This window comes from Arachis ipaensis, chromosome B02 (genome assembly GCF_000816755.2).
Source record: "Arachis ipaensis cultivar K30076 chromosome B02, Araip1.1, whole genome shotgun sequence".
Classification (NCBI taxonomy): domain Eukaryota; kingdom Viridiplantae; phylum Streptophyta; class Magnoliopsida; order Fabales; family Fabaceae; genus Arachis; species Arachis ipaensis.
Window position 1 is genome coordinate 20756930 of NC_029786.2, and position 20598 is coordinate 20777527.

The window sequence follows — 20598 nt, forward strand, 5'->3', positions numbered from 1 at the left end:
ATAAATTATAACCAAATAAGATTTTACAAATAATAAACCACAAATTAAAAATAGATTAAATAAAAAATATTATTTAAAATTTATAAATTTTAAATACTTGCTCTTTCTAGTTTTTTTTCTGTGTTTCTATTTTTTAGTTTGTTATACAATAAAATAGCTTCAAATTTTCAACTTATTTCTTTATTTTTTCTCAATCTATTGTTGGCCATGTTATAGTGTTCATAATTAATTTAGTTAAGCCAAGAAAAACAACAACAACAACACAGTATGGAATGAGAACCGGAAGTTCTCAACATGATAAAGGTGCCACGCAAATAAGATATAAAGTGTTGGAAATGCCAGAGGCAATCCTAGAACGCCGTCACTCGGATATAAAGCTTAAGGAACTAAAAACAGAAGCAATTAAATGGGTGGTCATCCAGAGGTTCTCAATCCTAACTAAACTTAACCTGCACACTAATCCTTTCCACCTTTCTTCCGTCTCCTACGAGTTGCACAAACAAACAAGCAAAACAAGGCAAACACAAGTAGTTCACAAACACAAGTAGTTCACAAGTAATACAGATAACAATTATAATAAATAGCAGATTATAATCACGTAGGCAATCCCATATAGTTCACAAGCAAGAAAATCATACAATATGCACATGATGTATGCCTGTCTTATGGCTGTTGATATTAATTGTCGGTTACGTAGCCAGCCCGACATGTCCTGGTAGCTAGTCGTGGAAATTAACCATGGAAAGAACTCCAAGCTGACATGGGGGAGACAACACCCCAAGCTCAATGATAACCATGGGCAGGATCCCAAGCTGACATGGGGGAGATAAGACCCCAAGCTCAATATTATCCATGGGACGAAACCCATGCTGACATGGGGAAGACAACGCCCCAAGCTCAATATATTCAATCGTTTCTTATAACTATCATTTTCAGTCTTAACAATGATTCATATCTCACTTCATCATTTTCAATTATTTAACATCATCAATTGTCTCACACACCACTTTCATCATCTTTATCAATCAAATACCATCTTTCTCTAACCACTTATTATCTTTTAAAAATATTTCTTCATCTCCAAGTTACCACAATTTCCTAACTTCATCCTATTACTAGGCTTACTAACAATATCTAGGGCTAACGGAATGAAAATAGAAGTTTAGAGGTTTGAATTTGTGCTTTAAAACACAGAATCCATTTTGTTGAAATAGGGGCCGCGCGTACGTGTGGGCCACGCATACACGTGAGAGTACTTTCTCCTTCCTCGCGTACGAATGCACCCTACTCGCGTACGCGAGATGCCCAACCCAAAAAGGTTGGTCGCGTCACGTGTAGGTGGTCGCGTACGAGCTTATGTAGAATAGCAAAAATGCTGAATGCTGTAGAATTTTCAGTTTGCACTCCGAACTTCCCATGCGCATAACTTTTTCGTTTTAAATTTATTTTCTTCCGTTCTTCGAACGGCGTAAACTTCACAGAACCAATTTTTATATAAATAAGTTTGAAACTATTTGGGAATTCAGAAGCTTAGTTATGGCTCGCCAAAATTCGGCCAAAAACCAACTTTACACAAAAACCTCAAACCTCAATTTTCATCAAAAATCAAAACTCAATACCAATATTTTATACTTATAAACAGTACCTAAATCTATCAAACCATTAACTCAGCCTTCTCATTCATTCTATTACACATTATTATACAACTTATCAAATTCACCTCCAAGAACTCATAACCAACATAATATGATATTCAATCATTTTCAACACAAATCATACATAGTCTTCCCTTATGCAACATCACATTCATAATTCATTATCATCACGTAATCTCATCATCATTATTACTCAACATTTACCATCATCAATCATTCAATATACATTCCAACCACCGAAACAACAATCATCAACATTAGTCAATAATCCTCAATCATACATGCCATACAACCTATCTCAGGGTCATCTAGCCTAAGTTTTCGCAAGACATTATATATTAAATACGAGAAACCTAAATCATACCCTGGCCAATTTTTTCGTAAGGTGGTGCACGAATTCCACACTTCGTACAACTGTACCAGCAAGTGCACTGGGTCATTGATGAGCGGATAATTTATACACTTTTTGGCATTATTTTTACATAATTTTTAGTATGATTTGATTAGTTTTTAGTATATTTTTATTAGTTTTTAAATAAAAATTACATTTCTTGACTTTACTATGAGTTTGTGTATTTTTCTATGATTTCAGGTCATTTCTGGCTGAAATTGAGGGACTTGAGTAAAAATCAGATTCAGAGGCTGAAGAAGGACTGCAGATGCTGTTGGATTCTGACCTTCCTGCACTCAAAGTAGATTTTCTAGATCTAATGAAACCCAAATGGCACGATCTCAATTGCGTTGGAAAGTAGACATCCAGGGCTTTCCAGAAATATATAATAGTCCATACTTTGCCCGAGTTTAGATGACGCAAACTGGCATTTAACGCCAGCTTTCTGCCCTATTCTGGCGTTAAACGCCAGAAACAAGTTACAAACTGGCGTTCAACTCCAAGGAAGACCTCTACACATGAAAACTTCAATGCTCATCCTAAGCACACACCAAGTGGGCCCAGAAGTTGATTTCTGCATCATTTACTCATTTCTGTAAACCCTAGTAACTAGTTAGTATAAATATGACTTTTTACTATTGTATTCAGAGTCTTTTGACCACCTTTAGGGTCTTGGTTACTCTGGTTCCCCCTCTGGAGCCGAAGCCAATGAACACTATTATCACTTATGTATTTTCAACGGTGGAGTTTCTACACACCATAGATTAAGGTGTGGAGCTCTGCTGTTCCTCATAAATTAATGCAAAGTACTATTGTTTTCTTATTCAATTCAAGCTTATTCCTATTCTAAGATATCCGCTTGAACTTCAACATGATGAATATGATGATCTGTGACACTCATCACTATTCTCAACCTATGAACGCGTGCCTGACAACCACTGCTGTTCTACCTTAGATTGAGCGTTTATCTCTTAGCCTCCATTCCAAAAGATCGTAGTCTTCGTGGTATAAGCTAGAATTATTGGCGGCCATTCCTGAGATCCAGAAAGTGTAAACCTTGTCTGTGGTATTCCGAGTAGGATCTGAGAAGGGATGACTATGACGAGCTTCAAACCCGCGAGTGCTAGGCGTAGTGACAGACGCAAAAGGATTACTGGATCCTATTCTAGTATGATCGAGAACCAACAGATGATTAGCCATGTGGTAACAGCGCATTTGGACCATTTTCACTGAGAGGACGGGATGTAGCCATTGACAACAGTGATGCCCAACATACAGCTTGCCATGGAAAGGAGTATGAATGATTGGATGAAGACAGCAGGAAAGCAGAGGTTCAGAAGGAACACAAGCATCTCTATACGCTTATCTGAAATTCTCACCAATGAATTACATAAGTATCTCTATCCTATTTTATATTTTAATTATATTTTAATTATCAATTCACCATAACCCTTTGAATCCGCCTGACTGAGATTTACAAGGTGACCAAAGCTTGCTTCAAGCCGACAATCTCCGTGGGATCAACCCTTACTCACGTAAGGTTTATTACTTGGACGACCCAGTGCACTTGCTGGTTAGTTGTGTGAAGTTGTGAAAAAGAACTAAGATTATGAACGTGCGTATTAAGTTTTTGGTGCCGTTACCAAGGAATGAACAATCACGATTTGGTGCACCAAATTTTTGGTGCCGTTGCCTGGGATTGTTTGAGTTTGGACAACTGACGGTTCATCTTGTTGCTCAGATTATATAATTTTATTTTAATTTTAAGTTTTTATTTTTATTCTTTTTATTTTCGAAAAATCTTCAAAAAAATTAAAAAAAAATAAATTATTCTATGTTCTTCAGAACTTTTAAGAATGAATTCTAGAGTTTCATGAGATATGTTGAATCTTGGCTGGCTGTTAAGCCATGTCTAATCTTTTGGACCGAGGTTTCAACTATCTTGAGAAGAGCTTCTTTGTCTTTCTCAGCAAATTAGCTGTTATATGTAATGTTCTGCTGAAGCTTGGTTGGCCATTGGCCTTGTCTAGAGTTTTGGACCGAAGCTTTCACTGAAAGCTTGGCTGGCTAGTAAGCCATGTCTAATTCTTGGACCGAAGCTTTAGGCTAACATTGCATGATTCTTGGAATTCTTATTAAAAATTTGAAATCCTTATTTTTCTTTTTCCAATTAATTTTCAAAAAATACCAGAAGAAAAAAAATTTAATAAAATCATAAAAACAAAAAATATTGTGTTTCTTGTTTGAGTCTTGTGTCAAATTTTAAGTTTGGTGTCAATTGCATCTTTTTAATTTTTCTTAAAATTTTCGAAAACTCATGCATTTATTCTTCATGATCTTCAAGTTGTTCTTGATGAATTTCTTTGTTTGATCTTTAAATTTTTATGTTTTGTGTCTTTTCTTGTTTTTCACATGCATTTTTGAATTATTAGTGTCTAAAGTTTAAAAATTTTTAAGTTTGGTGTCTTGCATGTTTTTCTCTTCTTAAAAATTTTTCAAAAATAAGTCTTGATGTTCATCATGATCTTCAAAGTGTTCTTGGTGTTCATCTTGACATTCAAAGTGTTCTTGCATGCATTATGTGTTTTGATCTTAATTTCTTGTGTTTTGCATCATTTTTATGTTTTTCTCTTTCCTCATTAAAAATTTAAAAAAAAATCAAAAAAATATTTTTTCTTGTTTTACTCATCAATTTCAATTTCAAAATTCTATCTTTTTCAAATCTTTTTCAAAAATCAAATCTTTTTCATTTATTTTTACATAATTTTCGAAATTTCTTTTTTTTTAAATTGATTTTCAAAATCTTTTTCTCATTCTTAGTTCATATTTTCAAAAATCTCACAAACATTTAATGTTTTAATTTTTCCTTCTTCTACTCTTCTCTTCTTATACTCACATAAAGAATCTCTATACTGTGACATAGAGGATTCTATATTTTTTTTCTATTCTCTTCTTTTTCATATGAGCAGGAACAAAGATAAGAACATTCTTGTTGAAGCTGATCCTGAACCTGAAAGGACTCTGAAGAGGAAGCTAAGGGAAGCTAAAGCACAACTCTCTGGAGAAAATCTGATAGAAATTTTCGAAAAAGAAGGAGACATGGCCGAAAATAATAACAATGGTGGAGATACAAGGAAGATGCTTGGTGACTTTACTGCACCAAATTCCAACTTACATGGAAGAAGCATCTCAATCCCTGCCATTGGAGCAAACAATTTTGAGCTAAAGCCTCAATTAGTTTCTCTGATGCAACAGAATTGCAAGTTTCATGGACTTCCATCAGAAGATCCTTTTCAGTTCTTAACTGAATTCTTGCTGATCTGTGATACTGTTAAGACCAATAGGGTTGATCCCGAAGTCTACAGGCTTATACTTTTTCCATTTGCTGTAAGAGACAGAGCTAGAATATGGTTGGACTCTCAACCTAAAGATAGCCTGAACTCTTGGGATAAGCTGGTCACAGCTTTCTTAGCCAAGTTCTTTCCTCCTCAAAAGCTTAGCAAGCTTAGAGTAGATGTTCAAACCTTCAAACAGAAAGAAGGTGAATCCCTCTATGAAGCTTGGGAGAGATACAAGCAACTGACCAAAAAGTGTCCTTCTGACATGCTTTCAGAATGGACCATCCTGGATATATTCTATGATGGTCTGTCTGAGTTATCTAAGATGTCATTGGACCATTCTACAGGTGAATCCATTCACCTAAAGAAAATGCCTGCAGAAGCTCAAGAACTCATTGACATGGTTGCAAATAACCAGTTCATATACACTTCCGAAAGGAATCCTGTGAGTAATGGGATGCCTCAGAGGAAGGGAGTTCTTGAAATTGATACTCTGAATGCCATATTGGCTCAGAACAAAATATTGACTCAGCAAGTCAATATGATTTTTCAGAGTTTGAATGGATTGCAAGCTGCATCCAACAATACTAAAGAAGCATCTTCTGAAGAAGAAGCTTATGATCCTGAGAACCCTGCAATAGCAGAGGTGAATTACATAGGTGAAGCCTATGGAAATACCTATAATTCTTCATGGAGAAATCATCCAAATTTTTCATGGAAGGATCAACAAAAGCCTCAACAAGGCTTTAATAATGGTGGAAGAAACAGGTTTAGCAATAGCAAGCCTTTTCCATCATCCTCTCAGCAACAGACAGAGAATTCTGAGCAGAATCCATCTAGCTTAGCAAATATAGTTTCTGATCTATCTAAGGCCACTCTAAGTTTCATGAATGAAACAAGGTCCTCCATTAGAAATTTGGAGGCACAAGTGGGCCAGCTGAGTAAAAGGGTCACTGAAACTCCTCCTAGTACTCTCCTAAGCAATACAGAAGAGAATCCATAAAGAGAGTGCAAGGCCATAACCTTACTTAGTGTGGCCGAACCGAGAGTGGAGGAGGAGGACGTGAATCCTAGTGAGGAAGACCTCCTGGGACGTTCACTGACCAATAAGGAGTTTCCCTTTGAGGAACCAAAGGAATCTGAGGTTCATCTAGAGACCATAGAGATTCTATTGAATCTCCTTTTACCATTCATGAGCTCTAATGACTATTCTTCCTCTGAAGAAGATGAAGACATCATTGAAGAGCAAGTTGCTAAATATCTAGGAGCCATCATGAAGTTGAATGCCAGTTTATTTGGTAATAATACTTGGGAGGATAAACCCCCCTTGTTCACCAATGAACTCAGTGCATTGATAAGGCAGACATTGCCTCAGAAGAAACTGGATCCCAGAAAGTTCTTCATACCTTGTACCATAGGCACCATGACCTTTGAGAAGGCTCTGTTTGACCTTGGGTCAGGGATAAACCTCATGCCACTCTTTGTAATGGAGAAACTGAGAATCTATGAGGTACAAGCTGCAAGAATCTCACTAGAGATGACAGACAAATCAATGAAACAGGCTTATGGATTAGTAAAGGACTTGTTAGTAAAGGTTGAAGACCTTTACATCCCTACTGATTTCATAATCCTAGACACTGGGAAGGATGAGGATGAATCCATCATCCTTGGAAGACCCTTCCTAGCCACATCAAAAGCTGTGATTGATGTGGACAGAGGAGAGTTGGTCCTTCAACTGAATGAGGACAACTTTGTGTTTAAAACTCAAGGATCTCCTTTTGTAACCATGGAGAGGAAGCATGAAAAGCTTCTCTCACTGCAGAGTCAACCAAATCCCCCACATTCAAACTCTAAGTTTGGTGTTGGGAGGCCACAACCAAACTCTAAGTTTGGTGTTGAACCCCCACATTCAAACTCTAAGTTTGGTTTTGGGAGGTCCCAACAATGCTCTGATCATCTGTGAGGCTCCATGAGAGCTCACTGTCAAGGTATTGACATTAAAGAAGCGCTTGTTGGGAGGCAACTCAATGTTATTTAACTATATCTATTTGTTTCCATTGCTATTTTATGTTTTCTTTAGGTTGATGATCATGTGAAGTCACAAAAACTACTGAAAAATCAAAAACAGAATGAAAAATAACATCAAAAACAGCTCACCCTGGAGGAAGAGCTTACTGGCGTTTAAACACCAGTAAGAAGCATCAAACTGGCGTTTAACGCCAGAAAGAAGCATCAAGCTGGCGTTAAACGCCAGAACCAAGCACCAGACTGGCGTTTAACACCAGAACAGAGCATGGAATTGGCGTTAAATGCCAGAAACAAGCAGCAAGCTGGCGTTTAACGCCAGACATGCATTCTAAGGGCGTTTTGCACGCCTAATTAGAGCAGGGATGATACATCCTTGACCCCCTCAGGATTTGTGGACCCCACAGGATCCCCACCTACCCCACCTCTTTTTCTCTCCTCTTCACACCTTTTCACACTTCTCTTCCCCAAATACCCTTCACCAATCACCTTCATACCTCTTCCCCAAATACCCTTAACCACTCACATCCATCCACTCTTCCCTATAAACCTCACCTACCTCCAAAATTCAAATTTTTTTCCCTCCCAAACCCAACCCTAATGGCCAAAACCTATCTTTTCCCTACCCCTATATAAACCCCTCAACACTACTCCATTTTCACACATTACAATCACCACTTCTCCCCCTTGACCGAATACACTCTCTAACTCCATCTCCTCCATTTTCTTCTTCTTCTACTACTTTCTTTCTTCTTTTGCTCGAGGACGAGCAAACTTTTTAATTTTGGTGTGGTAAAAGCATTGCTTTTTGTTTTTCCATAACCATCAATGGCACCTAAGGTCAGAGAAACCTCAAGAAAGAGGAAAGGGAAGGCAATTACTTCCACCTCTGAATCATGGGAGATGGAGAGATTTATCTCAAAGGTCCATCAAAACCACTTCTATGAAGTTGTGGCCAAGAAAAAAGTGATCCATGAGGTCCCTTTTAAGCTCAAAAAGAGCGAATATCCGGAGATCCGACAAGAGATTAGAAGAAGAGGATGGGAATTTCTCTCTAATCCTATTCAACAAGTCGGCATCTTAATGGTTCAAGAATTCTATGCAAATGCATGGATCACTAGGAACCATGATCAAAGTATGAACCCGAATCCAAAGAATTGGCTTACCATGGTTCGGGGAAAATACTTAGATTTCAGTCCGGAAAATGTAAGGTTGGCGTTCAACTTGCCAATGATGCAAGAAAACGCACGCCCCTACACTAGAAGGGGTCAACTTTGATCAAAGGTTGGACCAAGTCCTCATGGACATATGTGTGGAAGGAGCTCAATAGAAAGTTGACTCAAGAGGCAAGCCGGTTCAATTGAGAAGACCGGACCTTAAGCCTGTAGCTAGAGGATGGTTGGAGTTCATCCAACGCTCAATTATTCCTACTAGCAACCGGTCTGAAGTTACTGTAGACCGGGCCGTCATGATCCATAGTATCATGATTGGGAAGAAAGTGGAAGTTCATGAGATTATACCTCAAGAACTCTACAAGGTGGCTGACAAGTCCTCCACTTAGGCAAGGTTAGCCTTTTCTCACCTCATTTGCCACCTCTGTAATTCGGCTGGAATTGACATAGAGGGAGACATCCTCATTGAAGAGGACAAGCCCATCACTAAGAAAAGGATGGAGCAAACAAGAGATCATAGACCTCAACAAGAGCATAAGGAAATTCCTCACCATGAAATCCCTGAGATGCCTCAAGGGGTACTTCCCTCCACAGAACTATTGGGAGCAAATCAACACCTCCCTAGGAGAATTAAGTTCCAACATGGGACAACTAAGGATGGAGCACCAAGAGCACTCCATCATTCTCCATGAGATTAGAGAAGATCAAAGAGCTATGAGGGAGGAACAACAAAGACAAGGAAGAGACATAGAGGAGCTCAAAAACACCATTGGTTCTTCAAGAGGAGGAAGACACCACCCTCACTAAGGTGGACCCGTTCCTTAATCTCCTTGTTCTTATTTTTCTGTTTTTTCATTTTCTATGCTTTTATGTTTATGTTTGTGTCTTATTACACGATCATTAGTGTTCAAGTGTCTATGTCTTAAAGCTATGAATGTCCTATGAATCCATCACCTTTCTTAAATGAAAAATGTTTTAATTACAAAAGAACAAGAAGTACATGAAAGGAGAACTGTTATTGATAATCTAAAAAATCATAAAATTGATTCTTGAAGCAAGAAAAAGCAGTGAATACAAAAGCTTGCGAAAAAAAAAAGAAAAGAAAAATGGCGAAAAAAAGCGAAAGAAAAAGAAAAAGCAAGCAGAAAAAGCCAAAAGCTCTTTAAACCAAAAGGCAAGAGCAAAAAGCCAATAGCCATTAAAACCAAAAGGCAAGGGTAATAAAAAAGATCCAAGGCTTTGAGCATCAGTGGATAGGAGGGCCCAAAGGAATAAAATCCTGGCCTAAGCGGCTAAACCAAGCTATCCCTAACCATGTGCTTGTGGCGTGAAGGTGTCAAGTGAAAACTTGAGACTGGGCGGTTAAAGTCGAGGTCCAAAGTAAAAAGAAGAGTGTGCTTAAGAACCCTGGACACCTCTAATTAAGAACTATAGCAAAGCTGAGTCACAATCTGAAAAGGTTCACCCAGTTATGTGTCTGTGGCATTTATGTTTCCAGTGGTAATACTGGAAAACAAAGTGCTTAGGGCCACGGCCAAGACTCATAAAGTAGCTGTGTTCAAGAATCAACATACTGAACTAGGAGAAGCAATAACACTATCTAAATTCTAAGTTCCTATAGATGCCAATCATTCTGAACTTCAAAGGATGAAGTGAGATGCCAAAACTATTCAGAGGCAAAAAGCTACTAGTCCCGCTCATCCGATTGGAGCTAAGTTTCATTGATATTTTGGAATTTATAGTATATTCTTTTCTTTATATCCTATTTGATTTTCAGTTACTTGGGGACAAGCAACAATTTAAGTTTGGTGTTGTGATGAGCGGATAATTTATACGCTTTAATTTTTGGCATTGTTTTTACATAGTTTTTAGTATGATTTGATTAGTTTTTAGTATATTTTTATTAGTTTTTAAATAAAAATCACATTTCTGGACTTTACTATGAGTTTGTGTGTTTTTCTGTGATTTCAGGTAATTTCTGGCTGAAATTGAGGGACTTGAGCAAAAATCAGATTCAGAGGCTGAAGAAGGACTGCAGATGCTGTTGGATTCTGACCTCCCTGCACTCAAAGTGAATTTTCTGGATCTATAGAAATCCAAATGGCGCGCTCTTAACTGCGTTGGAAATTAGACATCCAGGGCTTTTCAGCAATATATAGTAGTCTATACTTTGCCCGAGTTTAGATGATGCAAACTGGCGTTTAACGCCAGCTTTCTGCCCTATTCTGGCGTTAAATGCCAGAAACAAGTTGCAAAGCAGAGTTAAACGCTAGAAACAAGTTACAAACTGGCGTTCAACTCCAAGGAAGACCTCTACACATGAAAGCTTCAATGCTCAGCCCAAGCACACACCAAGTGGACCTGGAAGTAGATTTCTGCATCATTTACTCATTTCTGTAAATCCTAGTAACTAGTTAGTATAAATAGGACTTTTTACTATTGTATTCAGAGTCTTTTGACCACCTTTAGGGTCTTGGTTACTCTGGTTCCCCCTCTGGGGCCGAAGCCAATGAAAACTATTATCACTTATGTATTTTCAATGGTGGAGTTTCTACACACCATAGATTAAGGTGTGGAGCTCTGCTGTTCCTCATGAATTAATGCAAAGTACTATTATTTTCTTATTCAATTCAAGCTTATTCCTATTCTAAGATATCTGCTTGAACTTCAACATGATGAATATGATGATCCGTGACACTCATCACTATTCTCAACCTATGAACGCGTGCCTAACAACCACTGCCGTTCTACCTTAGATTGAGCGTTTATCTCTTAGCCTCCATTCCGAAAGATCGGAGTTTTGTGGTATAAGCTAGAATTATTGGCGGCCATTCCTGAGATCCGGAAAGTCTAAACCTTGTCTGTGGTATTCCGAGTAGGATCTGGGAAGGGATGACTGTGACGAGCTTCAAACTCGCAAGTGCTAGGCGTAGTGACAGACGTAAAAGGATTACTGGATCCTATTCTAGCATGATCGAGAACCGACAGATGATTAGCCATGTAGTGACAGCGCATTTGGACCATTTTCACTGAGAGGACGGGATATAACCATTGACAACAGTGATGCCCAACATACAGATTGCCATGGAAAGGAGTATGAATGATTGGATGAAGACAGCAGGAAAGCAGAGGTTCAGAAGGAACAAAAGCATCTCCATACGCTTATCTGAAATTCTCACCAATGAATTACATAAGTATCTCTATCCTATTTTATATTTTAATTATATTTTAATTATCAATTCACCATAACCCTTTGAATCCGCCTGACTGAGATTTACAAGGTGACCATAGCTTGCTTCAAGCTGACAATCTCCGTGGGATCGACCCTTACTCACGTAAGGTTTATTACTTGGACGACCCAGTGCACTTGCTGGTTAGTTGTGCAAAGTTGTGAAAAAGAACTAAGATTATGAACGTGCATATTAAGTTTTTGGCGCCGTTACCAAGGAATGAACAATCACGATTTCGTGCACCAGTCATCCAAGTAATACCTGAGCGAGTCAGGGTCGATCCCACGAGGATTGTGGTTTGAAGCAAGCTATGGTTGTCTTGCAGATCTTAGCCAAGAAAATAGAAGTGTTGTTGGATTTGAGTGCATAAAAGTGAAATAGAGTATAAAATACTTTGTGAATTCGAATGTAACCAGTGATAAGAAGATGGTTAAGGCTTGGAGATGCTTTATCCTTCTGGGTTAACTCTGGTTTTACTGTCTTCTTCAATTGTGAATGATTTCTTCTATGGAAGGCTGTATGTGATCAATGCCGTATAGTCGCGGTCGCCAATCTCCTCCAGATCTGAACCCCAGGGTTAGTTGGTGCACGAAATTGTGATCATCAATGGCGCCATCAACATGGTATGCATAATTGTAATCTCAACTCTTTATCACAACTTCGCACAACTAACCAGCAAGTGCACTGGGTCGTCCAAGTAATAAACCTTACGTGAGTAAGGGTCGATCCCACAGAGATTGTTGGTATGAAGCAAGCTATGGTCATCTTGTAGATCTCAGTCAGGCGGATTTAAATGGTTATGGATGATGAATGATTAAAATATAAAATAAAGATAGAGATACTTATGTAATTCATTGGTGAGAATTTCAGATAAGCGTATGAAGATGCTTTGTCCCTCCCGTCTCTCTGTTTTCCTACTGTCTTCATCCAATCCTTCTTACTCCTTTCCATGGCAAGCTGTATGTTGGGCATCACCGTTGTCAGTGGCTACAATCCCGTCCTCTCAGTGAAAATGTTCAACGCACTCTGTCACAGCACGGCTATTCATCTGTCGGTTCTCGATCATGTCGGAATAGAATCCAGTGATTCTTTTGCGTCTGTCACTAACGCCCCACAATCACGAGTTTGAAGCTCGTCACAGTCATTCAATCCTTGAGTCATACTCGGAATACCACAGACAAGGTTTAGACTTTCCGGATTCTCAAGAATGCCGCCATCAATTCTAGCTTATACCACGAAGATCCTGATTAAGGAATCCAAGAGATAAACACTCAATCGAAGGTAGAACGGAGGTGGTTGTCAGGCACACGTTCATAGGTGAGAATGATGATGAGTGTCACGGATCATCACATTCATCAAGTTGAAGAGCGAGTGATATCTTAGAATAAGAACAAGCTGAATTGAATAGAAGAACAATAGTAATTGCATTGATACTCGAGGTACAGCAGAGCTCCACACCTTAATCTATGGTGTGTAGAAACTCCACCGTTGAAAATACATAAGAACAAGGTCTAGGCATGGCCATGAGGCTAGCCCCAAAACGTGATCTAAGGTAGCATAGAACTACTCAAAGATTCGACTACAAATACAATAGCAAAAGGTCCTATTTATAGAGAACTAGTAGCTTAAGATTTACAAAAATGAGTAAATGACGTAAATATCCACTTCCGAGCCCACTTGGTGTGTGCTTGGGCTGAGCATTGAAGCATTTTCGTGTAGAGACTTCTCTTGGAGTTAAACGCCAGCTTTCGTGCCAGTTTGGGCGTTTAACTCCCACTTTGGTGCCAGTTCCGGCGTTTAACACTGGGAATTCTGATGCTGACTTTGAACGCCGGTTTGGGCCATCAAATCTCGGGCAAAGTATGGACTATTATATATTGCTGGAAAGCCCTGGATGTCTAATTTCCAACGCAATTGAGAGTGTGCCAATTGGGCTTCTTTATTTCCAGAAAATCTACTTCGAGTATAGAGAGGTCAGAATCCAACAGCATCTGCAGTCCTTTTCAGCCTCTGAATCAGATTTTTGCTCAGGTCCCTCAATTTCAGCCAGAAAATACCTGAAATCACAGAAAAACACACAAACTCATAGTAAAGTCTAGAAAAGTAAATTTTAAATAAAAACTAATAAAAATATAATAAAAACTAGCTAAAACATACTAAAAACATACTAAAAATAATGCCAAAAAGCGTATAAATTATCCGCTCATCACAACACCAAACTTAAATTGTTGTTTGTCCCCAAGCAACTGAAAATCAAATAGGATAAAAAAGAAGAGAATATACAATGAATTCCAAAAACATCTATGAAGATCAGTATTAATTAGATGAGCGGGGCTTTTAGCTTTTTGCTTCTGAACAGTTTTGGCATCTCACTTTATCCTTTGAAGTTCAGAATGATTGGCATCTATAGGAACTCAGAATCCAGATAGTGTTATTGATTCTCCTAGTTAAGTATGTTGATTCTTGAACACAGCTACTTTATGAGTCTTGGCTGTGGCCCTAAGCGCTTTGTTTTCCAGTATTACCACCGGATACATAAATGCCACAGACACATAACTGGGTGAACCTTTTCAGATTGTGACTTAGCTTTACTAAAGTCCCCAATTAGAGGTGTCCAGGGTTCTTAAGCACACTCTTCTTTTTTGCTTTGGACCTCGACTTTAACCGCTCAGTCTCAAGTTTTCACTTGACACCTTCACGCCACAAGCACATGGTTAGGGACAGCTTGGTTTAGTCGCTTAGGCCAGGATTTTATTCCTGTGGGCCCTCCTATCCACTGATGCTCAAAGCCTTGGATCCTTTTTATCACCCTTGCCTTTTGGTTTTAAGGGGTATTGGCTTTTTCTGCTTGCTTTTTCTTTTTCTTTGTCTTTCTTTTTTTTTCCTGCAAGCTTTTCACTGCTTTTTCTTGCTTCAAGAATCAATTTTATGATTTTTTAGATCATCAAATAACATTTTTCCTTTTCCTTTCATTCTTTCAAGAGCCAACAATTTTAAAATTCATGAACAATCAAATTCAAAAATATGCACTGTTCATGCATTCATTCAGAAGAACAATAGTATTGCCACCACATCAAAATAATTAAACTGTTTTAAAATTCGAAATTCATGTACTTCTTTTTCTTTTTCAATTAAAAACATTTTTCATTTAAGAAAGGTGATGGATTTATTTTCATGGCTTTAAGGCATAGACACTTAAACACTAATGATCATGTAATAAAGACACAAACATAAATAAACATAGAGCACAATTTTTGAAAAACAGAAAATAAAGAACAAGGAAATTAAAGTCTTGAATCTTTCTTCCATTGAGCGCCCTCTTCACAAATGTCTATGACGACTTGGTCCAATCTTTGATCAAAGTTGACCCTTCTAGTGTAGGGGTGTTCATCTCTTTGCATCATGGGCAAGTTGAATGCCAACCTTACATTTTCCAGACTAAAATCTAAGCGTTTCCCTCGAACCATTGTAAGCCAATTCTTTGGGTCCGGGTTCACACTTTGATCATGGTTCTTGGTGATCCATGCATTGGCATAGAACTCTTGAACCATTAAGATCCCAACTTGTTGAATGGGGTTGGTGAGAACTTCCCAATCTCTTCTTCGGATCTCATGTCGGATCTCTGGATATTCACTCTTTTTGAGTTTAAAAGGGACCTCGGGGATCACCTTCTTCATGGCCACAACTTTATAGAAGTGGTCTTGATGCACCCTTGAGAGGAATCTCTCCATCTCCCATGACTCGGAGGTGGAAGCTTTTTCCTTCCCTTTCCTCTTTCTAGAGGTTTCTCCGGCCTTAGGTGCTATAAATGGTTATGGAAAAACAAAAAGCAATGCTTTTACCACACCAAACTTAGAAGGTTTTCTCGTCCTCGAGCAAAAGAAGAAAGAAGAGAGTAGAAGAAGAAGAAATAGAGGAGATGGAGTGGGCTTTGTGTTTTGGCCAAGGGGGAGAAGTGGTGTTTAGGTTGTGTGAAAATGAAGGAGTGAAGATGGGTTTGTATAGGGGTGAGAGGGTTTTTTGGGGAAGAGTTATTGACGTGATTGATGAATGGGTGAAGAAGAGAGAGAGTGGTGGGGTAGGTGGGGATCCTGTGGGATCCACAGATCCTGAGGTGTCAAGGATAGCTCATCCCTGCACCGAGTGGCATGCAAAAACACCCTTTCTGCCAATTCTGGCGTTAAACGCCGGGCTGCTGCCCTTTTCTGGCGTTTAACGCCAACTCCTTGCCCATTCCTGGCGTTAAACGCCAGTCTGGTGCCCCTTTCTGGCGTTAAAACGCCAGCAAGCTTTTCCTCCAGGGTGTGCTATTTTTTTCTCTGTTTTTCATTCTGTTTTTGCTTTTTCAATTGTTTTTGTGACTTCACATGATCATCAACCTACAGAAAATATAAAATAACAATGGAAAATAGATAGATATAATAGAATTGGGTTGCTTCCCAACAAGCGCTTCTTTAATGTCAGTAGCTTGACAGTGGGCTCTCATGGAGCCTCACAGATGTTCAGAGCAATGTTGGAACCTCCTAACACCAAACTTAGAGTTTGAATGTGGGGGTTCAACACCAAACTTAGAGTTTGGTTGTGGCCTCCCAACACCAAACTTAGAGTTTGACTGTGGGGGCTCTGTTTGACTCTGTTTTGAGAGAAGCTCTTCATGCTTCCTCTCCATGGTTGTAGAGAGATATCCTTGAGCCTTAAACACAAGGGAGTCTTCATTCACTTGAATGATCAATTCTCCTCTGTCAACATCAATCACAGCCTTTGCTGTGGCTAGGAAGGGTCTGCCAAGGATGATGGATTCATCCATGCACTTTCCAGTCTCTAGGACTATGAAATCAGTAGGGATGTAGTGGTCTTCAACCTTTACCAAGACATCCTCTACAAGTCCATAAGCCTGTTTTCTTGAATTGTCTGCCATCTCTAGTGAGATTCTTGCAGCTTGTACCTCAAAGATCCCTAGCTTCTCCATTACAGAGAGAGGCATGAGGTTTACACTTGACCCTAGGTCACACAGAGCCTTCTCAAAGGTCATGGTGCCTATGGTACAAGGTATTGAGAACTTTCCAGGATCTTGTCTCTTTTGAGGTAATCTCTGCCTAGTCAAGTCATCCAGTTCTTTGGTGAGCAAAGGGGGTTCATCCTCCCAAGTCTCATTACCAAATAACTTGTCATTTAGCTTCATGATTGCTCCAAGGTACTTAGCAACTTGCTCTTCAGTAACATCTTCATCCTCTTCAGAGGAAGAATACTCACCAGAGCTCATGAATGGCAGAAGTAAATCCAATGGAATCTCTATGGTCTCAGTGTGAGCCTCAGATTCCCATGGTTCTTCATTAGGGAACTCATTGGAGGCCAGTGGATGTCCATTGAGGTCTTCCTCAATGGCGATCACTGCCTCTTCTTCCTCTCCAAATTCGGCCATGTTGATGGCTTTGCACTCTCCTTTTGGATTTTCTTCTGTATTGCTTGGAAGAGTACTAGGAGGGAGTTCAGTAACTTTCTTACTCAGCTGACCCACTTGTGCCTCCAAGTTTCTAGGACCTTGTTTCAATCATGAAACTTTGAGTGGTTTTAATCAGATCAGAGACCATGGTTGCTAAGTCAGAGTGCCTCTGCTCAGAATTCTCTGTCTGTTGCTGAGAAGATGATGGAAAAGGCTTGCCATTGCTAAACCTATTTCTTCCAACATTATTGTTGTTGAAGCCTTGTTGAGGCCTCTGTTGGTCCTTCCATGAGAGATTTGGATGATTTCTCCATGAAGGATTGTAGGTGTTTCCATAGGATTCTCCCATGTAATTTACCTCTTCCATTGCTAGGTTCTCAGGATCATAAGCTTCTTCCTCAGAGGAAGCTTCCTTAGTACTGCCTGTTGCTGCTTGCATTCCAGACAGACTCTGAGAAATCATATTAACTTGTTGGGTTAATATTTTATTCTGAGCCAATATGGCATTCAGAGTATCAATCTCAAGAACTCCCTTCTTCTGACTTGTCCCATTATTCACAGGATTCCTCTCAGAAGTGTACATGAATTGGTTATTTACAACCATTTCAATGAGTTCCTGAGCTTCTGCAGGCGTCTTCTTCAGATGAAGAGATCCTCCAGCAGAGCTGTCCAATGAAATCTTGGACAGTTCAGATAGACCATCATAGAAGATACCTATGATGCTCCATTTAGAAAGCATGTCAGAAGGACACTTTCTGATCAATTGTTTGTATCTTTCCCAAGCTTCATAGAGGGATTCACCTTCCTTCTGTCTGAAGGTTTGGACTTCCACTCTAAGCTTACTCAATTTTTGAGGTGGAAAGAACTTTGCCAAGAAGGCATTGACTAGCTTTTCCCAAGAGTTCAGGCTTTCTTTAGGTTGTGAGTCCAACCATATCCTAGCTCTGTCTTTTACAGCAAAAGGGAATAGCATAAGTCTGTAGACCTCAGGGTCAACCCCATTGGTCTTGACAGTGTCACAGATTTACAAGAATTCAGCTAAAAACTGATGAGGATCTTCCAATGGAAGTCCATGAAACTTGCAGTTCTGTTGCATTAGAGAAACTAATTGAGGCTTCAGCTCAAAGTTGTTTGCTCCAATGGCAGGGATTGAGATGCTTCTCCCATAGAAGTCGGGAGTAGGTGCAGTAAAGTCACCAAGCACTTTCCTTGCATTGTTGGCATTGTTGTTGTTTTCGGCTGCCATATCTTCTTCTAGTTTGAAGATTTCTGTTAGGTCCTCTTCAGAGAGTTGTGCCTTAGCTTCTTTTAGCTTTCTCTTCAAGGTCCTTTCAGGTTCAGGGTCAGCTTGAACAAGTATGCCTTTATCTTTGTTCCTGCTCATATGAAAGAGAAGAGAACAAAAAAGTAGGGAATCCTCTATGTCACAGTATAGAGATTCCTTGAGGTGTCAGAGGAAAAGAAGAATAGAAGGAGGAGGTAGAAGGAGAAGAATTCGAACTTATCAAGAGGGATAGAGTTCGAATTATTGATAGTGGAGGAGTGTTAGTCTTTAAATAGAAGGATGTGAGAAGAGGGGAAGAATTTTTGAAAATAAATTAAAAAGATTTTGAAATAATTAAAAGAAAATTTTGAAAACTTGATGAATGATTTTCGAAATTTGAAGTTGGGAAAGAAATAAAGTGATTTTTGAAAAAAAGATTTTTGAAATTAGAAATCAAAAAGATATGATTGAAAACTATTTTGAAAAAGATGTGATTAAGAAGATATGATTGAAAAGGTGTGGTTTTAAAAAGATATGATTGAAAAGATGTGATTGAAAAACAATTAAAAAAAAGATTTGATTTTTAAAATTAATGACTTGGCTAACAAGAAATTTAAAAGATATGATTCAGACATTAAACCTTTCTTAACAGAAAAGGCAACACACTTGAAAGTTTTGAATCAAATCATTAATTGTTAGCAAGTATTTTTGAAAATGGAAAGAAATTGATTTTGAAAATATATGATTGAAAAGATATGATTTGAAAAAGATTTGATTTTGAAAAATTATGAAAACTTGAAAAAAATGTGAATTAAAAACAAAATCTTCCCTCTAGTGTCATCCTGGCGTTAAACGCCCAGAATGGTGCCCATTCTGGCGTTTAACGCCTAAATCGCTGGCGTTTAAACGCCAGTTTTCCTTCTTCACTGGGCGTTTTGAACGCCCAGCTTTTTCTGTTTGATTCCTCTGCTGAATGGTCTGAATCTTCAATTCTCTGTATTATTGACTTGAAAAGACATAGTTTTGAAAAATATTTTTGAATTTTTTTGATGATGAGAAACAATAAAAATGCAACTAAGATCAAATAAACAATGCATGCAGGACACCAAACTTAGAAGTTTGTATACTATTGACACTAACAAATTGAGAATGCATATGAGAAAGAACAAAACACACTAAACAAGAGAATTTAAAGATCAGAGCAAGGAAATTATCAAGAACAACTTGAAGATAAATGAAGACACATGCATGTAATTTTCGAAAAATGCAAGAAAAATAGAAACATGCAATTGACACCAAACTTAAAAATTAATACTAGACTCAAATAAGAAACATAAAATATTTTTGGTTTTTATGGTTTTAAATTTTTTTTTTGATTTTCGAGAATTATATAGAGAAGAAAATAAAGAGAATCAAAACTTTTAATAAGAATTCCAGGAATCATTGCAATGCTAGTCTAAGACTCCGGTCCAGGAATTAGACATGGCTTACTAGCCAGCCAAGCTTTCAATGAAAGCTCCGGTCCAAAACACTAGACATGGCCAATGGCCAGCCAAGCTTTAGCAGATCATTGCTTTCAACAGCAAAATTGATAGAAATCAACAAGCTCTTGTGATGATAAGTTGAAACCTCGGTCCAAAAGATTAGACATGGCTTCTCAGCCAGCCAGACTTCAACAAATCATCATGAAACTCTAGAATTTGTTCTTAAAAACTCTGAAGAACAAAATAGAAAATCTTTTTGTATTTTTTTGAAAATTTTTTTCGAAAAATAAAAAGGAAAAGTACCTAATCTAAGAAACAAGATGAACCGTCAGTTGTCCAAACTCGAACAATCCCCGGCAACGGCGCCAAAAACTTGGTGTTGTTGCCGGATCAAAACTTGGCACTGTTATTGCAGGGAACAAATGCGAAATTGTAATTAGGACATTTAATTCCCCGGCAACGGCGCCAAAAACTTGGTGCACGAAATTGTGATCATCAATGGCGCCATCAACATGGTACGCACAATTGTAATCTCAACTCTTTATCACAACTTCGCACAACTAACCAGCAAGTGCACTGGGTCGTCCAAGTAATAA

At 38.5% G+C, this 20598-nt stretch overlaps 1 long non-coding RNA gene across 1 annotated transcript in view; it reads right to left on the minus strand.

The window, feature by feature from the left end:
* The window catches only part of LOC110267544, an 11388-nt gene extending 3710 nt beyond the window's left edge, over positions 1-7678 (minus strand). The window contains exon 1 of the long non-coding RNA XR_002355297.1: positions 7667-7678. This is a non-coding gene — a long non-coding RNA (uncharacterized LOC110267544). The remainder of the gene's footprint in view (positions 1-7666) is intronic.